At 45.1% G+C, this 15439-nt stretch overlaps 1 protein-coding gene across 9 annotated transcripts in view; it reads right to left on the bottom strand.

Moving 5' to 3' along the window:
* The window catches only part of RPAP1 (RNA polymerase II associated protein 1), a 43576-nt gene extending 39354 nt beyond the window's left edge, over window positions 1–4222 (bottom strand). For 2 of the 9 annotated variants that reach the window (XR_010473013.1, XM_065064590.1), the window contains exons 1-2: window positions 4086–4189; window positions 3505–3697 (exon numbers count right to left, since the gene is read on the bottom strand). The gene's annotated coding sequence lies outside the window, so the exon portion shown is untranslated. Of the gene's footprint in view, window positions 1–3504; window positions 3773–3797 lie in introns of those variants that run through there. The other 7 variants (XM_065064595.1, XM_005502205.3, XM_065064591.1 and 4 more) reach the window with 7 other exon arrangements.
* Window positions 4223–15439: the final 11217 nt, after the last annotated feature.

The following is a 15439-nucleotide window of genomic DNA, read 5'->3' as shown; positions in this document are numbered from 1 at the left end:
CTCCACCTCCCATCTACTGGGCATGAGACTATTCATGAGTATTACTTGTCACCTCTTATTCCCAGAGCCTGGGACTGTCAATCCATTTCTTGCAGGCAGCAAGTAGTGTGTTTGCAAATACATTTCACACTAATTGAATCACTGATCAGCACTAACGCTACAGATTTGACACCCTCCCACACTTGGTATGTTGAAATGTTTTGTACATATTTGATCTCTTCCACTTTTAAAAGCCCATCAGGATTCAATGATGATTTATTGCAAAGTTGGAAAAGGAAGTGGATATGGATTTTTAAAACTACAATTATCTGCCATATGGATAGGCTGTACACATGAGAAAATGCAAAGCTTGGAAATGAATCTCTGTCTTAATCTCAGACCAAAACAAAGTTTCATCATTGCGCAGGCACAGCCACTGCCCTGAAGCCAATGTTTTGTCTTATGCTATTATCATACTTGATTGTAAAATATGTGGGGAGACACCTTGTGGGAAGGATGCTAACAGACACAAGAATTGTCTCATGCAGCATTTATGACCCACATTTGGAATATTTATACCATTTTCAGAGACCTCATTCTTGACCGAGGTTGGTTAGATGATGCTGGTTCCAACAGTACAAAGAGGTCCCAGGGAGTTTTACATTTGGTTGTTGATTTTTTAGAAACAAGGCCTTAGTGTAAAACCACCAACCACATCAGACCTCTTGAAATTTTTCCTGCTCCTCACTTTGTGCAAAAAACAGATTAAAACCATTTAGACTTAAGAGTTTTGTGTACCAAAACAAAGTGGATTTTCAAAGGTTTTGAGGCTTCCAGGGACTCCATTCACTTCAGCACTTCACAACTGAGGAACCAGACCTCTTCATCCAATGCCAGCATCACAAGTTAGTTGCTCAATTTCAGACATCTCAAGACGCTGACCTTAACAAAAGCTGTCAGCTCCAGAGTCCCAGAACAACTTCCATTTTTACCAGGCCTACATATGGCACAAGCAGCAGCAAGAACTTCCCTGGACCCTCTGAACAACAAAACCCTCTCCCAACACACAGGGAAAATGCCCAGCTTCTCTGCCAACAGTGTCACGGACATATGTAGAACACGGCCACTAGACAAAGGCTCCTTCAGGGCAGGAAGGGAAGGGAGCACCCTGCTCCAGTGCCCTCCTACTGTCAGAGAAGGACTCAACACAAAAACATCTGGGATGCCATTGCAGTTCTGACCAATGCTGAGAATGCAGAAATACTCCCTTTCAGCCCAGTTTGCTTGCAACTGCATAGCAAAAATTGCAGCTTCTGCAGAAAGCTCCTTTTTGTGAACTCCTAGCATAAGCACACACCTACTTGTTTATCTATGGAGCTTTCCGCCACAACCGGGATTCCAACAGTCATAGTTCAGTTGATATGTCCCTATTTGATATGCATAAGTAGCACCAAATGCATCAGAAACCAAGTGTTTCACGCCCTAACATCACAGGCTTCAAAGCCCACAAGAGGATGATGCTCAGATTAACAGACACAACACACCAAGTTATAAGCAAAGTGTGTTGCTAATCTTTCTGCAATGAGCCTCTTCGACACGGGGATGTACACACACTTGTCCAAGACTCTGTGTATTGAAAATATTAATCAAAAACATAGCAGCCCTTAAACCTGCCTTCATTTGTCTGGGAAACTGTCCAGCACAAGAAGCAAACTATGCAGTCATTGTCTAACGAGGTTATTAATAGATCTTGTTACAGAAATCACTTTGCCAAAGTCACTCCTTAGTCCATATCAATATAGAGGCCACCCAAACATAAATAACTACCAGATAGTAAAACAGAAGTGGGCATTAGTTTGGTGCAAAAAACAGATAAAAGCTTTAAATGTGTTCTTTCCATGTTCAAACTGGCTCTAGAAACTTAATACAAGCAGGGCCTTTGACTTGGTCCTTCTGCAGTCCAGTGAGCTAGAAATTGCTGATATGCATATGGCACTACGTGTCCCCTGGAAGCCATCTAAGGACATTAGCAACACTCACCTGGCCATCCTAAGAAGTAACTCTTATCCACCAGTGCTCAGAGAAAACATGCAAGAAAAATAATACACTACTGATGATCAGCACGAACCCCAGCATAATATGGTCTGGTTACCTCCAGTCCTGCAACTGGCCACTTCAAAGCTAACTGCACACAAACTGTTTGCCTAAAGTGACCGCCATCTAGTCAACACAGGCAACTTGCTGAAGATATTGTCCTAGTGACATATGTAAGGGATCAGAAATGCTGTCAAAGGACCATGAGCACCCATACCCAGCAGAACATAGTGATTATTATGTGAATACACTATCATATGCTATTCTAACCCCTGTCTGCACTAAGAGTCTCAATAAGCAGTTTCGTGCCATGGTTTGGACTTTCCACGGGTAGTGTTAGAAAGGCCCATCAGTGCTGCAGGACATTTTACAAATGCAGCTGGAACCAGCAGTCTAAATCAGAAGATACAAAAAGCAGTCTAAAAGAAGATAAAAAAGCACAGAAGGCAATAAAGCCAGAGACTGCTTCAAGTGCCAAGATACACTTTAGGATTAACCAACTTCAGCTTAAGTGTAAGCCTAAGAAGGAAGGCTAGTTAGGACAGTAAGGGACTCTACTCACCAATTAAAGCAGCACCAGTATTTCAGAGGATGGCATTTACTTTACAGAAAAAATTGAGGTTTATAATACTCCTCCAATGTTTTTAGAAGCAGCACTTTAGCTTCTGCTGCATATACTACCAACCTCTGCCATTGCCCTCGGCAGACAGAAAACCATACAAGAATCAGGCACAACATCTATTTCAGCAAAGTACCATGCCATTCCACTCCTGTCCAAGGTTTTTACAGATGCCATCAGGCTACAAAAAAATTGTACTTACCTGATATAAACTAATACTGCTATGTTTTTATTTTATTCTTGCTCATCTACATTTACAAAGCCTTTTTCTTCTACAGCAGCAGAGGCCCACAACCCAAGGGAGCCACTGACATCACAAGAGCCATGAACCAGACACAGTTAAATAGAGAAAAGGTAGTGAGTACATGTAAAAGCAAAGAATCATCTCTGGCTCCTACTGATTTCTGAACCCTGTCTTGTTTCCCCATCTTCAAGTCTACTACTTTACATTCTTTTGCTAAAGTTTTTTTATTTGAGTCAAAGAAAACTACAAAGTCCTGCTGTCACAATCAGTGCATCAAATTAACACATTTCTTCAGAATTTGTTGGATGAGGTAAGGAGAAGCAAAGGGTCACATCTCAGGCTCTCCAAGGAAGCTCAGCCGTCCATGGAGAGGGGTACAATTCCTCCACCCCAGATTAGCATTCAATGAAAGCCTAACTCAGGCTACTTTACAAAATAGTGACATGCGTTCTCCGCTCTGCCAAAAAAAACGCTTTCTGCACACAATACTGCAATGACAAACAGTCTCAAACATCTGAGTTTGACAAGACAGACAGCAACTTTTATCTGCTACAGAGAAAGCAGATACCTGTTAAGACTCTCCTACAGAAGGCAAACCCCAGTCAGAAGCTGCAAGAACATCTTCTCAAAGTGGCTCCACAGCTTGCGCTGGTCACATAAGACTCAGCAACTGTTATTTGCCTGTTGAGCACACACCATGTGCACGCACACAACACCTTGCCTCCAGAAACGCTTCAGTACCTGGCTTGTCTGAAGAGTTTCTGCAATAAAGAAAGAGACACCGGCATGGCACAAAATGAAATTAAAAGCAACAAGCTGCTATTAACAAACTCAAGAGCTGGCACACCCCGCCGCACCCACCGCCTTCACAGCCCTCATGGGCTTTTCCTAAACGAGTTTGAATCGAAGTTCTAAGGAGGGACAGGCAGGCCAAGCCCGGCGAGGAATCGCTCGGGGGAGGGACCCGGCAAACAAGGCCTCGCCGCACAGAGCCCCGGGGGCCGCATGGCCCCTGTAGCCGCGCTCCTCTTCACCATATAGTAAAGACGAAGCCGCGGGGCCCCTCTGGCTGCCCGGCCTGCGGCGGAACCCCCGCACCCACACGGCAGTGAAGGCCCCGCTGCCTCCACAACCTCAGCCGCCACGCACCTGCGCTCCAGCCTCCCCGCTCACTGCCAGCACTTCCGCCCGGCAAGGCGTCACTTCCAGCCGCGCTAAGCACTGCCTCTCGGCCGGCAGTGTGGGCGGCGCCGTGTTCACTCCCCTCAGGCGGCCGGGGCCGCCGTTCCCCGGCGGTTTCCCCGCGGGCGTGTTGCTGGTGAGGCGCAGCCGGCGCGGTCCCGCCGCGGGTCCCGCTCCCCCGCTGGCCGGGGCTGGGTGCGGGGAGGCTGCGCGCTGCTGCTGGCGGCTCGGCGCTCCTGAAACAGTCCCGGTGCTGAACCGCCGCCCCGCTGCGCTCTTGGCTTGAGCGGTCCGAGTGCGGGTTACCTCCGGCGCGTTCTTCGGATCTAAATACGGAACACTTGCGTCCAATAGCGTGGGCCTGCACATACAGAAACACGTTTGTGTAAATGTATGGCCTGTGCTTTTTCGTTATCAGAGGGTGTTAAATGTGCCTGAGATGGGGCGTTTCAGCAGAGCAGATACTTAAAGCTAAATAAACATGGCAGTGATTTATTATTCATGTCTGGTTATTCATTTTTCATATATGCCAGGCTTTATCAGAAACTACTGGAAAGCTGTCATAACTCACAGTAGAATTGGTTTTAATATTTGAGACTGCATCTGGAATATTGTGTCCAGTTCTGGGCCCCTCAGTTCAAGAAGGACAGGGAACTGCTGGAGAGAGTCCAGCGCAGGGCAACAAAGATGATGAAGGGAGTGGAGCATCTCCCGTATGAGGAAAGGCTGAGGGAGCTGGGGCTCTTTAGTTTGGAGAAGAGGAGACTGAGGCGTGCAATGGGTGCAAACTGGAACACAGGAGGTTCCACTTGAATGCGAGTAGAAACTTCTTCTCAGTAAGGGTAACAGAACACTGGAACAGGCTGCCCAGGGAGGTTGTGGAGTCTCCTTCTCTGGAGACATTCAAAACCCACCTGGACACATTCCTGTGTAACCTCATCTAGCTGTTCCTTCTCTGACAGGGGGATTGGACTAGATGATCGTTCGAGGTCCCTTCCAATCTCTAACATTCTGTGATTCTGTGATATTGGTTTTAGTACTTGGTTGCTTTTTTACCTGGGAGATGAATCGTGTGAGCATGAGAATAGGCGCAGACTCTGCGCTGGGCTTGGGCTGGACTAGGTGTTCCCACTGTTTGGGATCCACATTTCCCCAATGCTGGAAGAAATGCAGCCCTTTCCAGTCTACTGGATCTCACTGTTTTTTTATCCTCTCAGAAAGCTGTCATACCACAGCAGGATTGCAGCCAGAAACAAGTTTTATCCATTATGAGCATTGAAAGCACTTAAATTTATAGATATTAAGACAAACCATCCTGTCCACAGCCAGCCAGTCTTAACCACAGTGTCAGGGAGCCAGGGCCATGATGAACTCACACAGAATGGAAATTATCAGTGAAAATGCTGGGCAGAAAACATCTCCCTCAGCTCTGCACCTTCTGACAAGCGATCTTGTTCCAGAAATGGTGGAATTGACCACTACCCTATTTTAGGTCATTGAGCACTTCTTGTAGAAGCCACAAAAATTACTTGAAGATGCCCCATTAGACCAACTGACTAGGTAGTCAAGAGTGACCCCAATTCTAAACTTATTAGCAGACATTTTTCTAACACCTGATTTTGACACAGGTGTTTGAGCAGTTACTACTATTGCATCTGGTGCTTGTAGGTGCGCATAGCAGGAAGAATAAATGGAACTGCTCTTAATTACATTTGGAGATTCTCAGAAGGGAGCCTCAGGAGTGTTTGGAGTGTTTCTCTGGTGCTGCCCTGCCAGGCTGCAGTTCTTCAGCTGGTGGAGCTCTGCTTTGTACTCCCCGGAGATACTGGAATCAAATTAAAGTCAAACCTGGTTCAGGAATAGCAGTGACTGCTGAGAAATGTAGTGTCCAATTCTCCATTTTGCTGGAATCAACTGTTACACTGCCACCACCATCTGCCACTTAATTTTGTCATTCCCACTTTCTGCTGGTTTGGGATGCAAGTTAAACCTCAAGAGCAGCACTTTCTACTCGTTTTTCTGTGGTACCACCTAGCATTGCTGGTTGCTCCAGGACTCTTGCTTGTGTAGGACTGCTCCAAAATCTATTGAAATCAATGGATTATGCCTCTGCTTGAGCCAAAAGGTGCAACTAGGATTTTAGTTTATTGCACCATTCATCTTCAGGCTGGACAAGAGAGCACCATTGATTCTACAAAATGGTTTGGCAGATGCATTGGTGTGAGCAGAAGACCTCTCACACTTCAAGGCTTTGCTGGTGCTGAACTTAGGAAGGATTTTCCGTGTGCCCCAGTGAAGGCATTTGGATTCTTCTACCTGGGCAAGAAGGCAGGGAGGCCTTGGCATTGTTTGCACTGAAACATGTTTAAGTTAAGTGTTGGAACTGTTTAGACTGTCTGACAACTGCTTATGAGGTTGAGCTGCTTTGACCTTAGGGATTTTAACAACTAGTGGCGGGTCGCTTTGACCATACTGATGTTGTTAGTATGGAAATTATGTAAATGAATGACTATTCAACCAGTGAAAAAATAAATACTAAAGGTGTTGTAGGATATTTGACTCTACGTGTCTTTAACTGAATCAGTTCAGTAATCTAGATCATGGAATCATAGAACAGTTTGGATTGGAAGGGACCTCCAAAGGTCATCTAGTCCAACCCACCTGTGATGACCAGAGACATCTTCAACTGAGTCAGGTTGCTCAGAGCACCAACCAGTCTGGTCTTGAATGTCTCCAGAGATAGGGCATCTACCACCTCTCTGGGTGACCTGTGCCACTGTTTCATCACCCTCATTGTAAAAAAATTATTTCTCATGTCTAGCTTGACTCTCCACTCCTCTAGTTTAAAACCATTACCCCTTGTCCTATCAAGATGACCTGAGTCATGAAAGGGCATGCTTTAGTTACGGTTCTTTGGGGTCATCCACCTGTCATCTTTTCCTCTTAAATCCAAGAGAGGTGCCTGTGGAGACATAAAAAATTGTGAGTTGAATTTTGCTTTGCCTGAGTAGTCCTCTGATTCTAATAATAAAAAAGGTTAACTTTGTGTCTTGCTTTCTGCTGAAGTAAGCCTGTACCTTTATTTAATACTCCTTTGTGTAAATGGTCAGCATTGAATTGGCAAAACTAACATGTTACTTGAGTTATATCTAATCTGAAACTAATCTGAGGGTCAACTAGGCAGAACTGGTCAATATCCACGGACGATAATCCCACCCTGAGCGCAGGGTGGCATTCAAGCCCAACAGCCATAAGCGTTTTCCATCCCTTATGCTGGCTGCACAGATTCTGTGGCCACGCACAGTCACTCTCGCATGTGAAGTGGGCAAATAATTGTTTTTGTCAGAAGGATGTATAAATGTACTCAGAATATATTCAATTTTAATTACTACAAGACAGGAATGCTTCCCATCAAAACACCCAGAGTTTTATGTATCTTTTCTTCCTTCCATGAATTATTTACCTTCAGTTTTAATAATACAGTTAAGAACACTATATATAGCTTATGCTCTATCAATAAATCATGCTTGTGCATCTTCATATTTATCCTATAAATTATAAGTACCAACACACTTGTGTGGATCTGCTAAGATATTCTAGCAAAGAAATTCCCGCCAGAGCATCTCTAAGAGTCACTGGAGGTGAACTCAAACATTCCTCACTTAAGGAGAACCATTTTATGAGATTTTAAAAGGTTGTCAGTTTTGTCACAAGTCCTGACAATGTGCCTTGTCCCCTTCTTCTACCTTGCAACAAGTAAATAGTGTCATGTGACTTTATGGAGGATGTTTTTGGTCTTCCCAAGCGGAGAGGAGCATGAGAGCCTACAGACAAATGCTTTCTCGCTGGATTATAACAGGGAAGGCATCGGGATGACAAAGACAGTAAGGCCTTGGTGGGATTAGAAAGGGTAAATCTGTAAATGAGAGAGTGTTATGTACGTTGCAAAGATGATAAATATTAGGATGAGTTGTCTAAGAAGCAGGTGACCAAGGAGACAGATAATCCCAGTGGTTTGTTGCCAGAAGAAACTGGAGAACAGACTAATTGGAGAGCAGGGTGGGGGGCAACACACAGGTCTGCTTGGGAATGGAGAACAGACCATGAAATGGGACACTTGTGAAAAAAGAGTTCAGTCTGATAGGAAAGATGTTCAGTAGGAAGTTGTCACCTGTGCTAAAGGTTCAACTCTGCAAGGGACTAAGCATTGAACTCGAAATAAATGGTAACGTATCACGCCTCGAAGGAGTGATTGCTCTGCACATCAGCACCAAAATCTGCAGGAATCCAGCTGACAGAGTCAGAGCCCTGAGCCAGCGAAGCAAGGACACACACATAGCCACGCCACACGGAACACATCGAGACTCTCTGTTGTAGAGAGTCTCTACATTCTTAAAGAAATGTGCATGCATGGGAGCAAAACTGGAGTGTGAGCAATCAATGGCAACTTTCTTGCTGGTGGGAGAAGACAATAGGTGAGCAGAGACTGTGTGTGTGTGTGTGTGTGTCCGAATATCCTCAGAGACCCACGCACAGAGCTTTGGGTGGCTTTTTCTGCAGTTCTAATCTAGTTATCTAGTTCTGCAGTAGCACCTCGCCAAGCAAAGGCTGCTGGGCGTCCCTGGGACTAGGTGAAGCAGGGATATTTTAAATCAAACATCTACTTGCTCACCAATAAAAAGCACGTATCTGTGCCCAATGTGAATTGATTTAACCATGTGAGGGAGGGGGAAGGGTTGTGTATTTTAAGAGCCCAAACCAGCAGAGTATTACTCATCTCTAGCAATGCATCTGTCAAGCATTCTGTTGGCTTTTGACAGTTAGCATGGGATTTCCTCCTTGTTGTTTGTTTCATCAATTGTTTCTATAGAAATGTCATTTTTATCAGACTAAATGAAAATATCCTGAAATAGCACACATCTTCAGCAAATAAAGATATTTCTCAGTCTATATAATGTATGCCTATCACACTGGGTTTTCCTCTCTTCATCAGAACACTGAAATAAAATCAAGCTAAAAACGAGCTGCTGTACAGCTGAGATGCCAGAGAACAGACTGCTGTGGAAATTAGAAGGGGCACTCAGGCAAATGTGTTTCTCAAGGCAGGTCATTGAAATGCTGCCTCTGAAGAGTATTGCAGGTGAAAATCAGTGTTTGCATGGATGGCGAAGATGTTGTCATTGACGGTCACTGCTTCACAGAAGGCTTAGATGAAAATGGTCTCTGAGTTGACCCTGCCTGACAACGTCCTCTGCCCCTGCTGTCACTGAGAAAAGCAACATTTCTGAAATTAAGCTTCTCTGGGCTGAGGACAGTGAGTGTTCATAGCTGCTGCTGCGGGATCTGTCTGCCAAAATCTGAGCAACATAGTGGATGCATTCAAGTCTACTGTCATAGATTTTAAAAGAAGCCTGTCAAAGTGCCTAAGCCTGATATTTCACGCAATTTAAGACAGTTTCAAGCACTGGATGTGCTCAGATTATTATCCCCCAGGGCAAATCGCCTGAAGAGCTGGCTCTTTTGTTGGTGATTTGGGATTTGTTCCTTTTTTCTCTTCAGATTATTTCCTCTTGTATCATGGGGAAAACGTTATATTTTGGCATCTGAGCAGGATGAGTGTGATGCATACGTGCTTTACCCAGATCCAATTTGTGCTAGCCAGAATTTGTACTGAAAGGAGTGCCATGGGAAGCTCACTTCTCCCAGGCTCCAGCTCTTGCACCCTGGGAAGGGAAAGCATGGCCTCTGCAACACATTTGCTTTTTGGGAGCTCAATATTCGGTGTCAGTGTGTGCACAGCAGCCAGCTCGTGCTGCCAGTAGACCCAGGCCCAAGGTACTTCACTCTAAATAGCTGCACTAATGCTGCGAGTTCTGCCAAGGGGTTTCAACAGTGGCGATGATCACGATGTCCTGATGATTTAAGTGGTCTGGCAGAACTAACTGACTGCAGTCACACAGAGTTGGGTTTTTGCCTTCATCTTTGAAAATGCAAAGGGCTGTGGTGGATGCCTGTGCCTTGTCTTTGTGAATGCTAGTACATGGAGTCTTGCGAGGCCCAAGCTGGTTTCCCATCTCCTTAGGAGTGACAGGAAAAGCTGTGCGTTCCTGGAGGAGTAAGCTGGTGGTGTCTACTTGTGCGTCTCAGGTAGCAACACATGCTGCATTCACCTAGCCTTCTGGGAAGGGAGAAGCAAGCAGCCTCGTGAGAAACAACTGTCTAAAAGGACAGCCCAGCAAGGTGGAAGAGACACGTGGAAGAGGGGTATTCTAAGGAAACGACCACAGCTGTATTGTTATCACATGGGACAACTCATACCTAGATGTGGCACTGGTACATAGCTCCAAGACACTTTTGAACTCTGTTGCCACCTCATACACTGACTAAGTGCTCTTGCCAGTTTTCCGTAGTGAAGGAACTTGCACCCTTTTTTTTCCAGAGGCTCAGTGCTTGTGAAGTTTGACGTATGCTTGGCACCAGGACAAGATTGTTCCCTCACTGGTGACACTTGGTGGTGGAAGTGAAGTCATCAGAAAGCCTCAGCTGTACACACTTCTCTACCAGGCTGGCGTAAAAGCACCTTTCTAGAGTACTCTCTTATGTTCATTATTTGCCTGACAACAAGTTCTCTTCGGTGTTACTTTATTATTATTTTCAGACATATCTATAGCTACTGTGATCTCTCATGACGGTTGCCTACATCAGGAGCAAAGAAATTGACGGTGGCCAGAGGAAAGCTCACAGACAGAACCCCCCTTCTGTTAGTGCCAAGTGGTACCACTCGCAACACCAGCATTTAAAAGCCCTTTTCTTCAGTAGCACAATTACAGGGGAAGCAGCAAAGATGACTCCAGTGCTTGCTCAGTGTTACCATGTGGCAGCATTGATCACTCGGATGCATGTGTGCACCTTTTCATTTTGGTTTGTCACTGAGGGCCATGCATTTTAAAAGTCTGTTTGGCACTGGACAACAGCCCTGAGCGCTGGCAGGCTGCCTTCTGGAGACATTCAGCAGCAGCAGCTGCCCAGCTTTTTTCCCACGGGAAAATGTTGGGAACTCTCCAAATTATCGACTTGGCTCTGGAATGACACTGTCCAGATGGCTGTTCTGCATCAGAAGTCATGAGCCATGGAGGTCAATGGATAGATTTGGGTTTCTGAGTTTACCTTGGGAAAGAAGTTGGCCAAGCCCCATGATAGTTAGGTATTTTCTGCTAAGGCCCAGAGGTATTTGCTCTTCTTCCAGCCATACACACTGTATTTGGGTGCTTGGAGCCATCACTGATTTGCCCAGCCTAGGACTGCTCCTCCAGTCAGCCACTGTGTCTAAGGAACTCTCTTTCCTATTTAAGACAATGAAATGTTGTGAACAGATTGTTCTATTGCTACTCCTGATTTACAAAGCCCCTCATTGCTGAGGAGAGAGAACCTGGGGGCTCAAATTCCTTGTCATTGTCTGCAGCAGTCCATTAAAATTGGGATGCATTTACAATACTTGTTAAAAGATTTTTGGCCTCATTTTCTCAAAAGCGCTTTGTGGACAGGACCTGGGTAGCGTTAAGCTGAGTTACCAAGTCCCACTGAAAGGTAGGGTACATCAGCTCAGGCGTAGCACAACAGGAGCAGCAGCAGCAGCCTCGGAGGATGCTAGTGAACTATTGCAAGCATGGCCTTTTGCTGCTTCCTGCCTCTCAGAGCATCTGTCTGGTTTTGTGAAGGTATGTTCACTGTTCACGGAACACAAAGTGTCAGTATCTGCAGAAGACAAAGCCCCTATGCACAGAGAAGGGCAGAGGCAGCGCTAGGTCCCTCATGCTGCCCATGGCCCTTCAAGTCCTACCTGGGGCTGAGAAGACAGCATCTGTTCGTCTCTGTTAGAGGAGGCTGGAGACGTCCTCCCTCACCAGCAGCCTCAAAAAAGGAAGCGCAACTGTTTGAAGAAGCACCAAAGAGAGAGGCTGGATTCTGCTCCAACACAGAAGAGGAATAGGCTTTGCTTATTCCTGTGTTTCTTGGGAATGACTCAAAAGAGTACTGTAAGGGGAGATGAAGCTCTTGGCAACAGTGATAGGGACAGAACTAGGAAAGGTTTCTCAGGACTTAAAGACTGAAAAGCTGTGGGGGATGGTGGTTGTTCAGGTATTGGAAACAGCACATCAGAACGAGTAAGATCAGAGAAAGATAGAAACAGGAGACAGGTGCCAAATTTGAAAGGCACAAGCCAGAGGAATAGATGAGAGGGGAGAACATTTCATCCTGAAATGAAAGAATGAATGTCAGTGCAAATTCTGGCATCTCTGCACAACGTGGTAATAACATTACTAAGCCTGGAGCTTGAGAACAGGCATCACTGCCACCAGGAAAGAAATGGGAGGCAGGGCAGGGACATCGAAGAGAATAGGAGGGAGACAGTATGGAAGCTAAAAGCCCAGAGTGTAGAGGTGGGCTGAGAAATAAAGAGAAGACAACAAGCAGTGCCGGGAGATGACGATAGCAGGAGATGAGAAGAAATGAGGAGCACTTCACCTCTCTAGAGATGGCCCTCGTCTTGTTTCTCATGCCTGTATGAATGTCACCCATGCTTTACAGCCACGTTGGGTTTTGTACTTTGACTGTTAAAGCCCAGGCCTTCCAGGGCACCAAGCCAGCTGTTTACACTCTATGGGAGGGTGGTACCAATACTGCCTGGCTCATTTCATGCTGTTAATTAGAAAGGCACCACGTGACAACAGGCTGGTGGTTCATCCCGCTGCCATTCTGGGAGGTACAGCCACCACACTGAGAGTAGAAATGCCCCTCAAAATGAGGCATCCTTTGTCAGTACCAACATATTGGAGCACGCAAACACTATAACGTAAGAGATGATATTGCCTTTGTCCTCTTTTCCTCCAAGAAGGCAGTAAACTACAAGCAGTGGAGGATATAATCCAAGTGCTAATAAATTATTGATGTCTCCTTTCAGCTTTTTACTTACTAAAAGGATATCAAAGCTCATTTTGTGAATGGTCCAGACAGATTCTCTTTTGCTATATCCACAATTTAATTCACAAATATTGCACTAAGCGTTAACATTGAAGCAATGCAGTGTTCTCTCTTTACAGGCTTTGCAAAAGATCATAGACATGTTTTGGATTACACAGACTCATAAACAGATACACTGAAGGAAATGCCACTTGTGACTCCAATAGATGTTTGAATTTGTAATTTTAAAAAGGCAGAGCTTATTATTAACTAGGAATACACTTCCTTTTTATGTTAAAAGCCTGATTGAAAGCCTGTTGAAATCACTGGACTTGCTTCTTCCAGGTCATTTGCATGCTTCTTTGGCAGCCCTCGCAAGTTGTAGGACAGTATGATTGACTTTATACTTAGCGATAGTTCCTCTTTTCCAATATGCCTATTTGCATAAGTCAACTAACAAACCATCTATATTGGAAAGATTTTTTCCAGTAATGTCAGCGTTGGGACAGCATGTGGCAGTTCTTTAAGAGCATATATTAATTTAGGATATTTTTTTGAGCAGCAGAGAAGTAATTTGAAGTAATCATACTGCAATTTCCCTGGGAGGAGGCTCCCCTGGACAGGTGGCTCGATGTTTCTCTTTCATAAAGTGCTCTGCAAGGTCTCATGGCCAGAAATGCTCAGGATTTTGTTACCTGTTTCATCTGAAAGCCAGACACCAGGCTCCCAGGTTTATCTTAAAATGGTACCAGACCTTTGCAAATTTATCCAAAATGCTGTGCCTCACCAAACAGCAGAACAAAATTCTGCCTGTTAAATCGGTGCAATGGCCCAGCCAAGCTCAGAGAAAGGATTATCAGCGATTTAACAGAGGCACACTCTGAGTGACAGGAGACTGATTTTAAACTAACACAAACTGCAGTTCCTGACTGCACCACTTTCTTCTTGCTCTGAATAGAGGTGGCAGTGCTACAAATGCGTGTTGTCTCTGTTCTTTGCTAGCCATTGAGGAGTGAGTGATCAGGCACGATGCTCAGAAGAGAGAGCTGGTTTGTGCAATATGGTATACATATTTTGCAAGCCTGCAAACTGCTTACCATATTTTTGGTGCTGTATATATAAATATTCATAATTAATCTGTGTTAGAATAGAGGGAAAAGCTTCTAAAGAACAAAAATAGCCCCTTCAGGCAGCTCATACCAGTGACACTGATCCTCTGCATTTCTGAAATTAAAAAATTAGCTTCTTTACATAGATTTTGCAGTACTCTCTGGGATTCAAGCTTTTTTCCCCTGCTCCTTCAGGTTTTGAAGGCTACCTTGATAACAGAGATTGATACCCTGAATCTGAAGCTAGCAGGGTAGAAATACAGGCACCAAGTGAGAGATGACATTTCCAAAGCTTAAATCTCAGGGAGGGCAACCTTCATTTCCCCTTCTCCAGGTCTGCTTCATCTCCAGGCTTTTTCCCATGTGTTGATTTCAGGTACCAGGAGAACGCTGATAGCGTGGCAGGTGGGAAGATGTAAATGTGTCTTTCTTTCAGGTCGAAAGCCTGAAGTCAGCTGTGGCTACGTAGTCCCCGAGACAACTTCTTCCCTTGAAGGTGGAAGGGCCAATTAGGCAGTCCGTAGGACTGCTGGCGGCCGTAAGCCAAGCAACAGTCAGGATTGGCTTGGATGAAGTAAATCACAGGTTGTTCAATATCAAAAGCAGAGTGTTTGTGGAAATGAAAATAAATTTTAAACCTCCATGCAGCTGTTTGGGCTGCCCCAAAGTCCAGTGGGTACTAGATGTATTTATTAAATAGAGGCGACTATTTGGACTGGGACAGCACACAAATCTGATAGGCTGAGCTCTGCCAGGTCTTTGTTATCTGTCCTTGTCTGACTCAGCTTTTCAATTTGAAGCTCTTACTCCTGGGTTGCTTGGCTTGCCTGGCTGACACCTTTCCCATGCACAGCCTCTCCCTGCTGTCTGTGCAAACGGGGTCCCTGACTTCAGAACACTGTCACCCCCTTCTGCCTTACTGAATGGGGGTGCTCCTTCCCAGCTGTCTCACGGCACACTGAAGCCCATTTTTTCTACCTCACTTCATGGTTCTTTTAACTGTTGCTTTTTAACAGTCCCAACAAGTAAAAATTTGGCACAAATATAACGTCCATCCCAAACTTTTAAGTGCATGATTCTCTAGCTTGGCATGTTTCCCCTGTAACCACAGCACTCCATCACATCCTAGCACATGTACAGACACTGGTTTTGTAGTATATATAAGGTCACTGAAACCATCTAGGCAAACAAGCACAGTCTGACCAAGCAGAATGGGTATTTAGTTTCTCTCTTCCCCTATAGATCTTGGTG

This window comes from Columba livia, chromosome 5 (assembly GCF_036013475.1).
Source record: "Columba livia isolate bColLiv1 breed racing homer chromosome 5, bColLiv1.pat.W.v2, whole genome shotgun sequence".
Classification (NCBI taxonomy): domain Eukaryota; kingdom Metazoa; phylum Chordata; class Aves; order Columbiformes; family Columbidae; genus Columba; species Columba livia.
The sequence above is the reverse complement of the archived record's forward strand: the minus strand, read 5'-3'. Positions and strand labels throughout refer to the sequence as shown.